The following is a 14012-nucleotide window of genomic DNA, read 5'->3' as shown; positions in this document are numbered from 1 at the left end:
GGGAGGTGTATGACTCTGTGCATAGATGTGTGAGCAGTTGATTCACTAGATGTATGGGTTCAAAAGTGCATGTGGAAACAGCTGTATGGGCGGTTGACTGTGTGCATGAGTGTATTGGTGAGTGAATGGATATCTCAGTGCTACATGTCAAAGTAAGTACATATGTAAAACACAGTACATGTGAGAGTTGACATATATAAATAACTGTGCAAAAGAGCCAGTGAATGTGTGAGTGGCTGTATGGATCATTGTGAACTTGTATCAGGGATTGTATAAGAGAGTAAATATGTGTTAGTATATGTTTGAATAAGTAAGGTGTGTATAACTGTATAGTTGAGGAACTGGAGGTGTGATTGATTCTTTGCATGACTGACTAGGTGTGTGAGTAACTCCATGGATGAGTGACAGTCTGTGAGTGTCTGTTTACACTGAGTGTATCTAAGGTTATATTAGAGTCTGAAGAGCTTCATCGTATTATCACATGAATGATGTCATCAGTGATGTCATCAGTGATGTCATTTGAGATGTCATCAGTGATGTCATCAGTGATGTCATTTGAGATGTCATCAGTGATGTCATCAGTGATGTCATTTGAGATGTCATCAGTGATGTCATCAGTGATGTCACTGACCATGTCATGAATGATGTAATATGTGACATGATCAGCAGTGGATTGCGGGTGCGCGATATATAGTTAGTACAACTAACTATATATGGAATTTCAATGGTTTTGTGTGAGTAAAATAAGGTTTTTTAAATGCTAATTCCTAACTATATATGGTGTATAACCTATGGTTTTTTCAGTGAATAATATATATAAATAGAAAAAAGTCAAAGCATAGTGTATACAATATAAAAAAAACCAATTTATATATACACCCCCTGGATTCATACCACTCATACACCAATCATACTAACACTTGTTCACTCTCGCTGTAAACATACAACCAAAATCTGTACAAGGATGGGATCTAATTGGCAAATAATATCTCTGCCAATAAGTATATCTCAGAACACCAAATGAGATTCCGCACTAGGATGGTCGACGCACGTTTCGGTGGAACACAGCCACCTTCCTCAGGACCTCTCCAGATTCAGACATGCAATTCCCAGGGAACCTAAAAGTGTTCAAAATATATGTCACCAACACTGTCCTTTACAGAGATAAAACAGATACAAAGTACAATCACATGTCGCAAACTGACATAGTCCCACCTATGTGACTACCAATCATGTGTGTATCGTCAACCAACACTTTAAAGACACAAAAGGGGCAACAAGGCCTAAGAAAAAGACAACATATAATGTAGGGTGAAATCATAACAAGCTCAAAATGGATATAAAATCGACCCTTAACACCACCTAAAAACATGCTCTTGTACGTGGAGTTACTCGCATAGAGAGAAAAAGATATCTATTTACCAAGATTCATGAAATTTCTGCACAGTCTAATTACAGGACATGTCCTGCTTGCCTGAACAACACTGTGTGGGCTATCTGAGAAGAGAATTAGAACAATTACCTGTAGTGATAAATTTCATATCTACTTCATAACTTTCACTACTCGCATGGTGCGACGGATATCTTACCCTGTGTAAAAGTTCAGACGCCTTCAATTTCTTCTAAGGAATGGTGTCCATACCAACAAAATATGGGAAAATCAATCCCGAAAACCAGAAATAAAGGATACAAATGTACCCACAGTTAAAAAGAGGATGTCGTGAACATAGTGAAGTTCAAGATTCCACGAGAAGAAAAGCATGTCCCCCTCAGTGTTTCTAAGTCTCATACTGGCCTTTTTATTTCAGGGCAGATATTGTGACTCCTCTCCAGTTTCTCAATATGGAGTCTAGTATTACTAATCCGATCAACTTTACGCTTTCTCCAAACATTTAGATGTATACATTTCACCTGTCAGGAATAATAAGTAAAAGCACAGGTTAAACGATATCGGGTGTGTTCGGGGTAGACACATATTGCTGACACACTACACGAATAGTATGGCATATCTTAACCTCCAAGACAATTTGAGGTTTTAAACAAACAAGTATACCCGTGAAACGCATCGCGTTCTTAAAAAAGGTTATGTGGGCCCACAAAGTTTGTATACCGCATATCAATTACATCTGTCGGATATATCTTTAACGCTCAAATATGTGGGTTCCACCTATCAAAGATTATATATGAAAGAACTGGTTCCACGATGCCGTACCACGCACCAACTGCATAAGCGGTATACATCCTTAACGCCCAAAAATCACTAATGAAAAGAGCCCCATGGTAGTATGTGCAACGATAATAAACGCGTAATATCGCCAATGAACCAACTACCCGACCACGTAGATTACCAGCATTAAATAGCTTCTCTGATTCTCACCTTATTGGAACATCAATTCAGTCCAACGTGTCGGCCGTCCTCAAAACACGTATTGAGATATAAATCCGAAAAAGATAGGCGAGCAGTGTCTCCATTTTTAAATACCAACCTTAGTCGCGCAAATGCTCGCGATAACAACCCCTGTTAGGGAGGTCCAATCTACATGTAAACAGAGTATATAATGCAGTCTACTCTCATTAGTCTTGTAAGAACATGGAAAGTTATAGACCTTCAAAAGTATAAACAACATCTATATAGATGAATGTCCTTCTGGACTAAAACCCATCCATTCATTTCTTCCTGTATGTTTCTGCTAAGGTAAAAACACAAAGAATTCAGTCTATAATCCAGTCACATACGAGCATACCAAAACACCAACTGTAAATTAGGAAGGTAATCACCCATCTTACATACAACATGCAGGGAATGAAATGACATGTGATAACAATCTCCTCTGGTGAGTTCCATAATGAATACTGCAAGGTCCTGAACAACCATGACATAGTCAGTTCAATAACCAGTAGTTTAAAGAACTCTTCACGTTCACAATGAATGCTAATCCAAATGACTGAAAGGAATATGCAGGGAAGTAAAGTAACAGTAGCCAAAGAAACGTGAAAGTAAGAATTCCCAACCTGAGGTTACTTCACCTTTAGGAAGTTCCATGAATTAAATTCTTTCCATTAAATCCACATAGAAATGACCAGAGAAGTTCAACCTAGAACTCTGCAGGAAGGCAGTCTGGTGCAAAGTCAATTACCCGCCTAACTAATACCTCGTAACTGAATCCTCGAGGTGATAGTAGCAGTGAAGACTGTGAAGACTCCTGTCTTCACCAAGCGCATGCGAGCAGAGCCCTACTGACACGCCGAAAGATATCACTCTGCTGAATACTCAGGGAAGACATCAATCTCTCCGGGAAGCCCAGAGGGAAGCACAGCGCACCCGTATCAGTCGATGCCGAAATCCGGAACCGGAAGTGAATTACGCACGCCAGCTACGTGCGTTCTCTGCCCGAAATACCCTTGCGCTCCGTCCAGGCATCATGGGAGATGTAGTTCTTAAGCCGGCCATCATGATGAGATAGGCGCTTAAGCCCACCGCGCCTGACAACATGATCCTTAGTTGGAGTTTCTTCTACTGAAGACTCCGACATCTGACACCTTTTGATTATCCATTCTTATTCAATGCTTCTTAGTTTAGAGTTGTCCCTTTTAAGGAAGTGCATGGAAAGAAAGCATGCTTACTTTTGAAAATCCCCTGATGCAATTAAAGTTCAATTCTTTCTCCTGCTCAATGTAATCACTATAACTGAATTAGTTGAATGCTTTTTGCTATATAGGGAAAATCTCTTTAGGTGATTTGGACTTATGCTGTTGGTCTATATTTCTATACAATGATGTTTAGAATGATTTATATCAATCTGTTTCTGAATTTATAATTAAACCTTACTAAACTCAATTTTATTTGTTGGGTAGTTATTGTGTAGCTGAATTGGTTACACTGTAATGAGATTAAATTGGGATTGGTTTTTCCCTCTTACCTCTCAAGCAGTTCAAAAACCTTCTTCTTCTTGAGTTGAGATGTTTAAGTGTGCCTGAGCTGTCTCATTTGAAACCACAAAGAATTGCACTTGAAATGTCACTAATAGCAAAATATGTATCTAGATTAATTTAAAGACTGATAACACAATAATGCAAATGCTGCCTGGTGTACCAAGAACATTCAGTATCAGCTGTCTTTCAGGACACAGTCTACTGTAGGAAATGTATGTGATATGCACTGAGAGGAGGATAGAGAGTGTTGAGAAATTGTACTCATGTTTTGCCCTATGGTGTATTTGTGATGTTAAAACAAGATGGCCCCAACTCTATTGTCTTTATATATTAATGACGTGGCCAAAATACTAATTGATTCCAACGTTGATGCCCCCATCCTTACAGCAGCGAAAGTTCCCATTTTAATGTTTGCAGATGATTGTCTCATAGTAGCGAAAACCCCTAGCGGGTTGCAGAAGGCGTTGGTGCTTTTTGACGAATTCTGCACCGCTCGGGGTTTAGAAGTTAACATACTTAAATCTAAGTTTATGACTTTTTATGCTTCCAAAGCTTTTAAAGGTACTGTCACTATGAATAAGCGTCGTCTGGAGAGGGTCCAGGCTTTTAGTTATCTAGATGTGTGTATCCAGAACGATTTACGGTGGAAGCAGCAGATTGAGCTGGCTACTTTGAAACACCGGCAGCTCTAAGGAGCCCTGAGTCTGGAACACTTGAGGTCCCTTACTAAGCCGATAGCCCCTGTATAAGGTAAGGGTAAAGTGGTTAGTTCCGCTCTATATGGAGTGGAAATGTGGGGTTATGAGAACCTCAGGGGGATGTCAGTCTCAGAAAATTAGTTTTTAAGGAACCTAATTAAACTATCTCAGAGCACCCCTCTGAATCCCCTTTTCCATGACCTTGGGTTGTCTCCAATAGCTCTCATCGCATCCTTACGCCCAGTTTTATACTGGAGGCGGATTTGGACCACGCCGGAATTGGCAAACTATACCGGGGGATTGTTGGATATAATTAGTAGTGGCAATTCCCATAAAATTAAGTGGCTGGTGTATATCCAGGATGTTCTGTGTGAGCTGGGCCTAAGGGAATTGTGGGAGGATCCAGCGAACGACAGGTTTCCTCCTAAGAAGGCACTTAAGGACCTGTATTGGAAGTCTGGGCCCTTAAACTCTTCAAGAATACAGATCCCTGTTCCTTGACTGGTATGTTTATGGACATCAAAGAGGGTCCAAACTTGGAAGCTTTCTGGGATGTCATCGTAAAACCCCTGGACCGCAAACTTTACTTCCAATTGAGAATTGGGAGTCTGCCTGTAAGAGCCTTTACTAACAGATGGTCTAGAGGGGTTACAGCTTCTTGGCCAGAATCTCTTGGCCACCTATTGTTTGAATGCCCAGCATATGTGGCCCCGCCGGTTTTGGCTGCGTCCAATGTGTAGGTTGCCGGGGACTAGCAGTGGATTGGTTGCAGTCAGAATAATTTGTACTTGTACAAATATGATTGTGTATGTAGCTGTGGCAAATTTTCTGGGGTGGGCATGGACCATTAGAAGTAAACTGTTATCAGATTAATTTTATATCATGGATGTTAAAATCTCCCTGTTTAAACAATGTGCAATAGTACCTTTTAAGAGTATATTTGTAATGTTTTATTAACTTTATTTTATCCAATTTTAAGAATATTTATTCATTTTAAATATACCTATATGTACTGTATGCTTTTATGACAATCGTCAAATAAAGCTTGCTTGACTGAAGATGTACACTATTTTATATCTATGTTGATTAGTTAATTCTTAGAGGGCAAAATAGGTAAGTCGGCATAATGCAGGAGCATTTAAACATTATAATAATTTTTTTCAGTGCAGAATTCTCAATATCATTTGTTTATGCTCTAAGCCATTTGTGCTCTCTTTTGGGAGGACAATAATATTTATGCATATGAAATATTTTTTAATTGTTCATATGAACCCCCTTGTTACTGTGGGCATTGCATTATGTATTCATTTATATATCCAGGGAGTTTTATATAGAGCTGACAAGTCACTTTGTTGCCAATTTAGAGTACAAGGTAACGGTGGAAACAGTCTAATAAGGACAGTGCCAGGCTCCAGGTAGAAAAGTAGTGGACCAGTTGATGCAGTCCAAATGAACATTTGGCAGACATCAAAGATGTCAGATAAGTCTGGGATGGGGGATCGTGTTTTCAATACATCTTCAATGCCATCAGCTGTATTGTAACAGGGGACAGTAACCAAAATAGTGTCTGTCTGTCAGAAATATAGTGTCCTAAATATTGTTTACAAAAAAACTGCGCCACTGGAGTTAATGATAGGCAATCTGGAGCCAATGGGAAGATGTTTTTGAAAACGTCATTTAGGACAGGATATTGATGTCAGACAACATTTTTACTAAAGATAGACTGGCATACAGCCCCACCTGCACCACATTGATAGCTGCCAAAATACATTACAGACCAACATCTAACAAATAGAATGTATCTGACGTCACATAGGTTCTTTCATGCAAATGTTGACCACACTTTATGTAAAACACACAAGATGATGGACGGAATGTTGCACAATGGCAAAACATTCACCCCCAGTCACAGATCTGGGTTTAATCCATCGTTATTTGGCCCACCAAGCCACCCCAGTTTAGACATGGCCATATGCAAATCAGTCTTGATCCTGTGCCTCGTGGGATTAGTCCAGACCGAACTGCCAAGCCATGTCTTCCCTGGACTGGAATCAGGCATCCTAGGACCAGTTTCTAGCTATCAGCCGTCTTCAGCCAGGATAGCTTGACTCCAGTGGCGTAGTGAGCACGGGACCCACATCTGAGCATACCTTCCCACATAGGGTGAACAGCAAAACACACAAGATGATGGGTGGGATGTTGTAAAATGGCAAAACATTCACCCCCAGTCACAGATCTGGGTTTAATCCATCATTATTTTGCTCACCAAGCCACCCCAGTTCAGACATGGCCATATGCAAATCAGTCTTGACCCTGTGCCTCATGGGAACAGTCCAGACCGAACTGCCAAGCCATGTCTTCCCTGGACTGGAATCAGGCATCCTACGACCGGTTGATGGCTATTAGCCGTCTTCAGCCAGGATAGCTTGACTACAGTGGCGTAGTGAGCACGGGACCCACGTCTGGGCAAACCCTTCCCACATAGGGTAAACAGCAAAACACACTTTATGTAGCATAGATCACTGGGTCCAAAATTGGTATGTGGGGGTGGATTATATCCATGCAGATATTATACATAATACCACAAATTCAGAACCCTTGAAACTACGAAAGGCAACCGCCATGACCTAGATGTAAAAACAAACATGTATGCATTTGGCATATGGTTGCTTCATGTTCAAAGGTATATCTGTATCCAACAATTCCATCTGAGATAACTGCTTTCAGGGAAATAATGTAAAGCCCATAAATATGGACGTACATCAGATTACTATCCAGATTACTGTAACACACAAATGGAACCAGTAGTATTGATTGGTTATTGATATCTAAATGAAGAATTAAAGTGGAAACTTTCAGAGAAGATATGTGATGGCACTCTTTTTTTAAAATGATGAATGTATTTCATCAAACAAAATGTAGGAGCAATTGGCTCTGCACAAGATCTATTTCTGCTTCTGTCTGTACTGCTAAATCGGGCCGGAAACCGTATTCTATATTTGAGGAAAATGTGAAGTAGATTTGCTAAACTAACATTTTTTTATGTTAAAAGGTGACTTGCCTCGGACTACGAACCGTGTATTAATTTAAGCTGAAGCTCACATTGTGGATTTGAGTTATTATTTGCTATGCAATCGCTTTGACATGCAATCGCTTTGATTATGCTATAGGAAGGGATCCTTGACGTTTCCCCTCTTTGGGCCAGATGTAGCTAGGCATTTACCGGTCGGTAACGGCCAAATTTGGCCGTTACCGACCGGTAAATGGAATTTGAGATGTAGGGGCAGATTTTTACAGAATCGGTAAATTTACCAATCGGTAAATTTACCGATTCTGTAAAATACCGAATCGGTATTTTTACCAATTCGGTAAATTTGATATGTAGGTGGGACTCTTCAGAGTCCCACAAGCATTACAGAATCGGTATTTTACCATCAAAATCAATTTGATGGTAAAATACCGATTCCGGTGTGCATGCACATGTGTGCATGCACACCTGTGCCATATGACAGGCAGACCTGCCCTTAGGGCAGGTATGCCTGCCACATGGCACCCGAACCTGTTTTGGGGGTGCTAGAGGGTGTCAAAGTGACACCCCCTGCACCCTTGAGAAATTCGGTATTTACCGATTCGGTAAATACCGAATGGGTAATGCCCATTCATTCCTATGGGCTTCAAAGCCCATAGGAATGAATGGGCATTACCGGTCGGTATTTACCGAATCGGTAAATACCGACTTTTACAGATTCGGTAAATCCACATCTTGATTTACCTACATCTCGGTACTTCTATTTTACCGATTCATAAATACCGAATCGGTAAAATTCGGTATATATGAGTCGGTAAAATAGAATTACCTACATCTGGCCCTTAGTTCTTTAAAAGAAAGAAATAAAAGCATACACTAACAAAAGATTGCGCTTTCTTAAATCCCGAAGTGAGATTAATGAGTCACTTGGGAGCTCAAATCAATACCCGAAAAATTGATGGGTGAACAAAACTTATTCACTGATCAGCCTTTAGGAAAGTACACAAAATCTCATTACGCACAGAGGAATATTCTCCTAGCAGGGGCGGCCTTAGGCATGTGCAAGCTGTGCACCTGCACAGGGCCGCAAAAACCCCAGGGACCGCTATGCCAATATATATCCTTAATATAATAATCCTCTGGGGATGGATACATATTTGCGTGGCGGCCCCTGGCAGGTATTTGGCAGGCCTCCGGCTCTGTTCCCCTCCAAACACCCTGACCCCCTCCTGAGCTCCGGGGGGCTCCGCCCCGCCCGGACCCCCTCTTCTGGGGCCCCCTACCTACGATCCCTGCCCAGGACCACCATGAGCCTAGAGCCGCTCCTGCTCCTAGTTCTATGACAATTGCATTTGTCGTGTTTAATGCAATTGGAGTGGTCAGAAGTCTTGGCAATATGATATTGCTGAGAAAGACAGCCATTGGTGTATCATAGAAACTTTAGTAGATAGCCTCACTTGACAGTATATGTGCCAAATGCCAACTGCAACACATAGGAGCAATGTTCATGTACATTAGGACTGTCAATGCAACCCCTGGTTGGTAGGTACCTCAAGGGAGTGTGAATGTGGAGTGTACAGGCAGCGATCAACAAAGTAATCACAGAAACAATAAAGCATAATTGAATGATCAATTGTTGTGTATATATATCACTTTTAATAATAAGTCATATGTAGAGCATCCCCAAACCCAGTATTACACTAACTCATGCACAATTCGAATAATAATACAATGTGTTACAATGAATCAGTTATTCTGCTATGAGAAAAGCAACATCTAGCGAGGTCACTGGACATATTAAGAGAAAACATAAAATGTAAAACAGGACTAGAACCATGGCCACTGGGTAAATGCTATGGGGCATATTCACAGGAAAATATGTGAGCTTGGAGCTGGGCCAAATTAGGCAGCGCCACGCTCCAACATTTAAAAAATGCAGGGATGTGCCATATTCACAAAAATACACATTCCCCTGCGTTCCCTCTAGCGCTGGTGCAAAAAAAAATGCCTAGTGCCAGGGCAGGTACTCTGTCACCATGCTGCAAGGGTGCCTGCACTGCAGGGACGATATTTTATGTGCAGAAAGGGACACCTTCTTGCACATAAACAATCCATAATAGTCATTTTCACCTTCTATGTGTGCTGCAGAATGCAGCACACATGGAAAGTTCAAATGTTGCGCCATTCTAAGGTCTGGTATTCCATGACATTTGTTTTTTGCACTGCCTCAGGCTTGTAAATCTGAGGTAGTATAAAAGAGCACTAGGTTTTGCAGTGGAACGCCCACAGCAACACCCATTTGCTCGCACCTTTGCCGCAGAGGGCTGCAGTGGAAAGGGACATATATACAAGGTGGCATTAAGCCCCGCAAAGTGGCTTAGCGCCTCATTGTAAATATGGAAAATGGTGCTGCGCCACTGGAGGGTCAAAAATTTTTTCGCTCCTGTGGCTATGAGGGCATGTAAATATTCCTCAAAGTATCCCATTCAGTACTGAAGTAGCATGCATGTAGTATACTTTTACATACTCTTTCATGCCAATGTCAATTGTCCCTAAAACTTCATAAATGAGAAGAAAATAGGATCAATGAGCAAATATTGATATGCAAGTAGTACAGATCAAATGGATAATGCCCCCTTTGCACAGTTACTATTAACAAGTTGGATGCTTCAGTACTGATTCACAAAGGGAGGTAATCTACATATAAAAACGAATGTATGTCTGTCTGTCTGTCTGTCTGTTTGTCCTTTATGCATTACAACACCATTCATCCGATCGCCAGGAAACTTTGGGAAGTTGTTAAGTACACTCCCATGAATGTTTCCGGCATAAATTTGTTTAAAATATCGGCCCCCCAGGGCCCTCATAATCTTTCGAATACTGATGTATGCACAAGACGGAAAAACAAAAAATAGTTTATCCACAAGCACTCAAATAAATAAATAGAATTAAAACAGCATTCATCCGATCGCCAGGAAACTTTGGGAAGTTGTTGAGTACACTCCCGCGAAGGTTTCTGGCATAATTTCTTTTAAATATCGGCCCCCCCAGGGCCCACATAATCTTTCGAATACTGATGTACGCACCAGACGAAAAAACAAAAAATCTTGTATCCACAAGCACTCGAATAAATAAATAGAATTAAAATGACACTTTGAAATGTTTTCCATATTAAAATGAATAAGTTTCAATAAAAATGACACAATGTAAATTGAATGTTATCATAACGAGTTTCCTTGAATTTCCTTTCTTTGGAGATCGCAGCAACGTGCGACGGGTAAGCTAGTCAAATATAAAAGAGGAATGCCGTAGTACAATTTCCCGTACCCATAAATGTTTTGTGAATGGCCCACAACATTATGTTTGGGAACAGTTCTAATGCTCGCAAAGCGCTATTGTTCACGAAGATATGATGGTACCCTAGGCAGAGAGAACACAGAACCAATGTAACAGTATTAACACAGTATGATCATCACAAACAGCGTTGTGCTCCGACATACAAATATGGCCAATTTTAATTATTTAAGATAGTCAAAATTGAAGATTTTCACCTTTCCGGCCAAAATACTTTGAGCCAATTGACTAAGGCGTTTAGGGGTACATACAGCGTAGTACTCGAGCTCTCTTTATTTTTCTTTCAACAGCAACAACATGTACTGTGCTACTGTGCCTAAATGCTATAGAATTTTGACACTGTCAAGTACTTCTGTGTCCATGCCTGAGCTTTCATTGAGAAAATGCGCCCCTTCTAACGAGGGGAGAGCGAAATTAGTGTAATTTGCTCATGCTCAGCTGACGTGTAATTTTGTGAAATGCAAAACTTGCATTTGGCACTGTAATTTGATCTTACAGTGCATCTCCCAATCCACTTTGGAAGCATTTCACGTTTAAAAAATAATAAGAAAAATCGAACACATCAGAAACAACACCAGCTCGAGCCTTGTAATTCTTGTTGTTCTCGTGCGTTTGCAGTAAATGTTTACTGTGAACAGCGTGCAATCACGTGATGTGGCACAGTAGTGTTATTTGTGGATTTGGCACTGTAATGTTTGAAGACCACATGTACGCGGTCTAGTGGTTGCGCACGTAGCAGAGCGCTAGCGCGACCGTGACACGTCACGGCCGCGCAAGCTATAAATAAAAGAAGGCGTGGTCACGGAACTAGTCAGGACCACGCGGAGAGTGAGAGCGTGTCCTGGGGTCATTCATTCCTGCGCTGCGACTGGGGGCGCTGCGCAGTGCACACAAGACCCTGACAATGGCGACGAGGGCCTAAAGAGCCCGTGATGTGCCCTGAAGCACTACCTGCCCCGCCCCTCAACTGATCGGCGATGTTCTGTGCCTGGCCGGGCCCCGAGGGCAGTACCACGTGGTGTGTGGTGCCCCAGGTCAAATGGATGGCGGCGCGCGCCTGACTTCCCTGCTGCCAGAAGGTCAGAGGTGAGCTCAGCCCTTGCACAGCCCGAGGCGCCCGGGCCCAAGCAGAGAATCCTGCACTGCAGTCCTGCGCGCTCCCCGCGCCACCAGTGGTACAAAGGGGACAGAACAAGTGCACCCCTGAACCGTGTCCTGAGGTGGCCCTATTAAGGACGGCCCAGCACCACGCTCCCTGCGGGAGTATCCCGGCGGCCCAGGCAGTGTGGAACTTCGGCCCTGCGGCTGCTTGCCCTGTGGGCCCGAGGCAGTGAGAGGCAGCACCTCCCCCACCATGGTGTCCATTCCGCCCATTGAACCCTTCTCCGTCGACGGCGCACCCGCGGCCCTAGCCCCTAGATGGAAGGATTGGGTTGAAAGGCTACAATTCTATTTTGAGGGCGCAGGCACGGCGAGAGAGAGGCGCAGGACGCTCCTCCTCCATCTTGGTGGGAAGGATATTTATTGGATCTACAAGACCCTGACGGAAGCTACTCCTCACACGTATGTCATGCTCCTAAACGCGCTCAACGCCCACTTTGAGCCGATGCAAAGTAAGGACTACGAGCGGTTCATTTTCGGGCAAGCGCGACAGGAAGCGGAAGAATCCCTCGACGCTTTCCACGGCCGCCTGAAGGAGCTAGCGAGCACGTGTGGATTCCGCGACGAGCAAGAAGAAATTCGCGGACAAATCATCCAAGGCTGTTACTCTTCCGACCTGAGGGTGAAAATTCTCCAAGAGGATGGCAAACCATTAGTGGAGATCCTAAAGCTGGGCCGCTCTAAAGAATTATCCCAGGCGAGGGCATCTCATATGGAAGCAGCACTCCACAGACCGATTAAAATGGAGCAGGTACACGTGGCGGAACACGTCAATGTGGTGCGGCCCAAACAACGCCTGGCAGGGAGAGGGAGGCCGCTAGAACGCCGAAAAGAATGTGGATGCTGCGGAGGTGCGCCGCACAGAGCACAGGACTGCCCAGCCCGAGGAAGAAAGTGTGGGTCGTGCGGGCGCATGAATCACTTCGCATCGGTATGCAGATCGTCCAGGCCCAAACCCGAAGCTGCTCACGCCATACGGGAAGACCCGGAGAGCGAGGACATGGACGACGACACACACAGCTACCCTGTACGCTATGTGTTTGCCATAGACCAGCCGCTGAGGAAAAAATGGCGACTCCCGAAGTGCAGGATAATGATACAGGACCAAGAGGTGAGAGCAACCATCGACACAGGTGCATCCATCGAACTTATGGCGGCAAACGTTTACGCTCAGCTGCGGGACAAGCCGAGTCTGAAACCAGCCAAGATCAGAGTCTTTGCCTAAGGACAAAAGACACCCATACCTCTAATTGGGTGCTTCCAAACGGTAGTACAGCACCAGGACAAGAGAGCGCCATCTACCATCTATGTCACCAAAGAAGGTAGTGGAATGCTACTCAGTGGCCAAACAGCCGAAGAACTACATCTGATATCCTTCGCAATGGCAGTCCTAGAGGAAGAATCGAAACGATCATTGAAGAATTCGAAGACGTTTTCAAAGGCATCGGATGTCTCCGTGGAAAGGAAGTATCCTTACACATCGACCGGTCCGTTCAGCCTGTGGCCCTTCGTCATCGACGGATAGCGTTCCACCTGAGGAAGAAAGTGGAACAAGAGCTGGAGACCCTCGAAAACCAGGGAATAATCGAGAAGGTCAGTGGGCCCACCCCCTGGGTATCGCCAATCGTGGTGGCGCGAAAACCCAAGCAGCCAGAGCAAGTACGCATCTGCGTCGACATGCGCCTGCCCAACGCCGCGGTCAAAAGAGAAAGACATCTGACGCCCACAATAGACGACATCCTGGGAGAGTTAAATGGAGCAAGGTGGTTTTCCAAAATGGACCTGAGGTCAGGATATCACCAACTGCCCCTGCACCCGGACTCCAGATATATCACCAC

The sequence above is a fragment of the Lissotriton helveticus genome, chromosome 4_1, assembly GCF_964261635.1.
Source record: "Lissotriton helveticus chromosome 4_1, aLisHel1.1, whole genome shotgun sequence".
NCBI lineage: Eukaryota > Metazoa > Chordata > Amphibia > Caudata > Salamandridae > Lissotriton > Lissotriton helveticus.
The sequence above is the reverse complement of the archived record's forward strand: the minus strand, read 5'-3'. Positions refer to the sequence as shown.